The 6,000-nt window shown below is 43.4% G+C and overlaps 1 long non-coding RNA gene across 1 annotated transcript in view; it reads left to right on the top strand.

Moving 5' to 3' along the window:
- Positions 1–423: 423 nt before the first annotated feature.
- LOC145351558 (uncharacterized) overlaps positions 424–6,000 on the top strand; it is a 38,588-nt gene continuing 33,011 nt past the window's right edge. The window contains exon 1 of the long non-coding RNA XR_013888429.1: positions 424–505. This is a non-coding gene — a long non-coding RNA (uncharacterized LOC145351558). The remainder of the gene's footprint in view (positions 506–6,000) is intronic.

Genomic DNA, 6,000 nt, shown 5'->3' with positions numbered 1-6,000 from the left:
ATTAAACTGTCCAAAATCACAATGATGCTGTCACCAGACCCTTCCTTTTTTTTCCATTACTTTTTTTTCCTTCTTTTAAAACAGCTTTAGAGACCACAATCCCAGGTACGACCCTGTTAAAACACAGGCTGTAGACTCCCAGTGGGACCAAGACCTGGAGAGCAAAGTTATTGGTTTCGTGTCCGGTTCTGGGGTGACAGGGCACAAACAAAATTATGTCTGCAACAGTGCGGCTTGGTGGTTATTAACTCAGTGTCCTTGACATGTACAACACTGTTCTAAACAAGAATCTTTGCTGCTTTTCAAAGAGCAAGTGCCACAGTTTGGTGTTTCACTCTGTATCACTTTGCAAACTACATTACAAACTGTGCAATTAAGTTTGCTACAATTAGGTGTTTCTTCTATCTGCAGATATGCAAAAAAAGGACAGTTTCAGTCTCAATTTATACCAGACAGACTGATTCGTGTTCTGCAGTCATTGACGATCCTTTCATACCTCACTCAGGTCAGTCGTTCTCTACGTGCATGTCTAGACGAGTTGCCATGTTCAGATTTTTGTGGTGTTTAGATGGTGGAAGACCCCATTGTGTGAACCCCTGGTTTTCGTTTTGAACCCTGCCTCCACACAATCATTCCAAATCGGATGGATATGTAGCAATTCGGAATAGACAGTCTTACTGACTTTTCACATTCCAAACTAAGGGCCACTGATCTGGCACATAAATTCCACATCCACCCTCTGCCTGAGATCAGTTAAATCCACATTGCCCATCAAACAAATCCAGCATCTTCTTGTCTTTCTAGCTTGATACTATATAGGGCTATAACCTTTACCTACTAAACCAATAAAAGTCTACAGCCAGAACATTAGCACTGTTCAAGCTGGCAAGATTTTCCATCTCTTAGAATGACTTAGAATCTCTACCGTACAGAAAGAGACCATTTGGCCCATCGGGTCTGCACCAACCACAATCCCACCCAGGCCCTACCCCTATACCCCTACATATTTACCCACTAATTCCTCTAACCTATACATCTCAGGAAACTAAGGGCAGTTTTAGCATGGCCAATCAACCTAACCCGCACATTTTTGGAGGAAACCGGAGCACCCGGAGGAAACCCATTCAGACATGAGGAGAACGTAAAAACTCCTCACAGACAGTGACCCAAGCCGGGAATCGAACCCAGGTCCCTGGAGCTGTGAAGCAGCGGTGCTAACCACTGTGCTACCGTGCCGCCCATAACATCTCACTGCAGTGCCGACCTCACTTCAGCAGGAGCATATCGTGAATGGCCAGTAAAATCACACCTCAAGTGTTCTAACCATTCAGTACCTGAGTGATGGACATAGTGAAGGCTCATCTGCAAACTAGAAAGTTCCTATTAATGGGTGCTATCTATAAATACACTACTCCAACCAGAGCTGTAACAAGCCAGAAAAACCTTCAGAAACTGGTCAACATGCACTATTAAGCAACCTCAGCAATCTAATCACGCAAACCAGCCTCCCATCGATTGACTTTGTCTACACTTCCTGCTGCCTTGGCAAAGCAGCCAGCATAATTAAGGACCCCACGCATCCCGGACGTACTCTTGTCCACCTTCTTCCATTGGGAAAAAGATTCCAACCGACTCGAGGACAGCTTCTTACTTGCTGCCATCAGATTTTTGAATGGACCTACCTTGCATTAAGTTGATCTTTCTCTACACTCTAGCTATGACTGTAATTCCACATTCTTTCATTTTTTTCTCTATGACTGGTATGCTTTGTCTGTATAGTGCGCAAGAAATAATACATTTCATTGTATACTAATACATGTGACAATAATAAATCAAATCAAAATCTAATCCTAGAAACATTAATAATAAAGAAATATCATGCATTTATATAGCACCTTTCATGACTTAAGAGGTCCAAAAGCGTTCTGCGGCCAATGAAATATCTATTGAGATGCAGCCACTGCAGTATGGTAGAAAACTCTGCAATCAATCTGTGCATGACAATCTTATTATGGCCAGATCATCTCTGTATGAGTGCTGCTGGTTAAACCATAATATTGGCCAGGGTACCTGGGAGACAACCCCCTGCCCCACTGTCCCCACACCTATGGCCTTTCTATTTTTGCAATAGGACCAATTGGTTTCTTTACACCTGCCTGAGGTGACTGACAAGGGCATGAGATGACATGAGGTTAATACCTCACCTGAAAACAGCACCCCTGACACCAGTGCCCCTGTTCAGCACCGATATGCCAGCCTAGATTAGCTGTTGAATTTACAAACTTCTGGCAACTTTCTGCTGCGGGCTTGAATGCAGCAAGTATGCATTAAAATAGATTCCCACTAGGTGGGAATGATAAGATGAGTGGGTGTGCAAAAGGGAGTCAATCGAGATGAACCAGAAATGTTTTTGTGTGTGTGTGTGTGTATTCCACATCTCAAATGAAGACCCCTCCACTTGCACTACTGTAGCCCCCTTAAACTTTCATTTCACGTCAGCCAGAGCACACAGTTATGTTAGAATACAACTTCTGCATACCAACTATCAGACCATTTGTCTGTATTACCCAGTCATTTATTCACTCCACTAAGGAACACATGGACACTGAACACAAGAAGCCAGAGGAAAACCATATAGTGCAGCATTGAAATGTAAACAAACAAAAAGTGAGAAAAGCAAGTTAAATTGATTTACAGCTTAGTCACCAAAAAGCAAATAAAAAGATGTGGAACAGTCACCTTCAGAAAGACTGAAAGGAAACAAACTTCCACAGCACCTGTCCCCTAATCACTGTAAAAAAAATCTAAAGGCCCCACTGGTTTAGTTATGAGTGCACCTTCCGTCCCTGAGCACTGGGTGATGTTCCAAATGAAGAAGGAGAAACACGGGGAAAAGAAAAGCGAATTAAGTAAAGGTGGGAAAATAACCTTTTCATTGCACAAAGGTCAGTATGTTGAAGAGGTTACTGTCATAGGTGATCAAACTAGAATCCTTAATGGGTTTGAAGGAACCAGATACTCATATTCACAAACAGGGCTTAGGGTTACAAGAAACTCAGCAATACAAGAGACCAATGGGATAGATGACTGAAGTTCTCCACTTGCCTAAAACCAGTGGAAGCACAAAGGGCTCCCTGGAACTAGCTGTACACACAGACGGCTGGCACAGGAGGCAGGGGATGGAAGGGAGGGGCGGTTTCCCTTGTAGCAAAGTCAACGAGAAGCAGGGCTGGTAACTTCAGGAGATTTGCAGACCCAGACCTTGCTATAAATTGGAATGATTTGGCTGATGGAGGTTTTCTGGGAAATTGGAGGGAACGGAATAAAAGATTGACAAGTTTGTCTCTTTCTATCCTAATTCTATTGCATCTCAGAGACAGCATTTCTACCCATTCCGGGTCCTTCCAAACTCATCATCAGCACTGCTTTTTTAGTCATTCAATGTGGGGAGTCAGTTAGTTCAGTTGGCTGGACAGCTGACCCGTGATGCACAGCAAAGCCAACAGCATGTCCAATCCCTGTACCAGTTGAGGTTATTCATGAAGGCCGCACTATCTCAATCTTGCCCCTCACCTGTGGTCATCTGGGACTATGGCTACTTTACCGTTACTCTACTGGCTCTTCCCTACAACATCAAACTTGGCCTATAGTCAACCATTCCTAACAACATAAAGTCACATCATTCCTCAATATTTTGTGATCCCAGCACACAGTTTTATGTGATATAGATGAGAACATATGCCTGGTTTCACATGTCAATCTTAGGGTGCAGTGTAGTGTCCCAAAATGAAAACTACAAGTCTGGGAAGATAACTGCAATAAATATATTTCCACAGATAGGGAAGGGCAGTATCATTGGTGCCTGTCCCTTCACCAAGTAGTAGTTGCTGCAAATAAAAAGCTTCATTTTTCATCTCAGCTTTTTATCAGTCAAGTGATTGGTTTTCACATATACTGATATCCATAGAGCTTTCAGCATGTGGGAGCACTGAGATTGAGGCCCCATTCTGTGGACTTCAGTCCTGGCAAGTATTAGCAGGGTGCTGCACTGTTGGGGGTGCCGTCTTTTCAATGAGATGTCAAACCAGGGTATGTTTAATCTGTCAGGTTGACATTAAAAAATGCATGACACAATTTCAAGGAAGAAAATTTCTCTCCAATGTCAAAGATCAAAGAAAATTACAGCACAGGAACAGGCCCTTCGGCCCTCCAAGCCTGCACTGACCATGCTGCCCATCTGAACTAAAACTTCTGTTCCTTCCGGGGACCATATCCCTCTATTCTCAACCTATTCATGTATTTATCCAGACACCCCTTAAGAGTCATGTTCGTATCTTTTTCCACTACCTCCCCTAGCAGCGAGTTCCAGGGACCCTCCACCATCTGTGTAAAAAAACCTAACTCGTACATCTCCTTTAAACATTGTCCCTCGCACCTTGAACCTACATTCTCTGTAATTCACTCTTCCACTCTGAGAAAAAGCTTCTGACTATCCATTCTGTCCGTGTCCCTCATAATCTTGTAGATTTCTATTAGGTTTCGTGAGAACAAACTAAGTTTCTCCAACTTCTCCTCATAGCTAATGCCCTTCATACCAGGCAACATCCTGGTAAATCTTTTCTGAACCCTCTCCAAAGCCTCCACATCCTTCTGCAAGTATGGTGACTGGAATTGAACACTATATTCCAAGTGCAGCCTAATTAAGGTTCTATAAAGCTCCAATATGACTTACCAAGTTTTAAACTCAATGCTCCAGCCAATGAAGGCAAGCATGCTGTATGCCTTCTTCTTGACTACCTTTTCCACCTGCATTGCCACTTTCGGTGACCTGTCTGGCTGTACACCCAGATCCCTCTGCCTATCAATACTCTTCAGGGTTCTGCCATTTACTGTATATATCCCATCTGTATTAGACATTCCAAAATGCATTACCTCACATTTGTCTGGATTAAACTCCATCTGCCATCTCTCTGCCCAAGTCTCCAACTAATCTATATCCTGTTGTATCCACTAAAGGTCCTCATCACTATCTGCACTTCCACCAACCTTTGTGTTGTCCGCAAACTTATAAATGAAACTAATTACATTTTCCTCCAAATATATATTAAAAACAGCAAAATTCTCAGCACTGATCCCTGAGGAGTGCCACTAGTCACAGTCCTTTATTCAGAAAAGCATCTTTCCACGGCTACCTTCTGTCTTCTAAGATCAATCGTAATTACCTGGATTATCCTTGCTATCCTTTTTAAACAAAGGAACATAATTGGCTACTCACCAATCCTCTGGGATCTTCCCTGTAGCCCGTGAAGATACAAAGATTCTCCTCAAGGTCCCACCAGGTTCAGTATTCTGGGATATTTCCCATCAAGCCCTGGGGACTCAATGTTTCTCAAGACCCCCAGGTGGGTCGTGGGGATTGCAGATGGTGTGACATGAACGCAAGATCCTGGTTGAGGCCGTCCTCATGTGTGCGGAAGTTGGCTATCAGTCCCTGCTCAGCGACGCTGCGCTGTCGTGTGTCGTGAAGGCTGCCTTGGATTGAGTTTGTGCCTTTATATGCCCTGTTTGTGAACAGAACTCTCACTCACCTGATAAAGGGGCAGCAAGCGCTCCGAAAGCTAGTGCCTTTTGCTACCAAATAAACCTGTTGGACTTTAACCTGGTGTTGGAAGACTTCTTACTGTTCTATGACCGAGCCAGTTCTGTATCCATATTACCAGCTCACCTCTGAGACTTCACCTTCTGTACCAGTCTGCCATGAGGGATCTTGTAAAAGGCCTTACTGAAATCCGTGTAGACAACATCTACTGTTCTACCCTCATCAATTATCTTCATCACTTCCGAACAACTCGATCAAGTTAGTGAGACACAACCTCTCCTTCACAAAACCATGATGCTTCTTGCTAATACATCCACTTATTTCCAAATGGGAGTAAATCCTATCTCGAAGAATCCTCTCCTATAATTTCCCTACCACTGATGTAAGGCTCAGCAGTCTAT

This window comes from Carcharhinus amblyrhynchos, chromosome 13 (assembly GCF_965287045.1).
Source record: "Carcharhinus amblyrhynchos chromosome 13, sCarAmb.v2.hapA, whole genome shotgun sequence".
Classification (NCBI taxonomy): Eukaryota; Metazoa; Chordata; class Chondrichthyes; order Carcharhiniformes; family Carcharhinidae; genus Carcharhinus; species Carcharhinus amblyrhynchos.
This window is presented reverse-complemented; position numbering and strand designations above follow the sequence as displayed.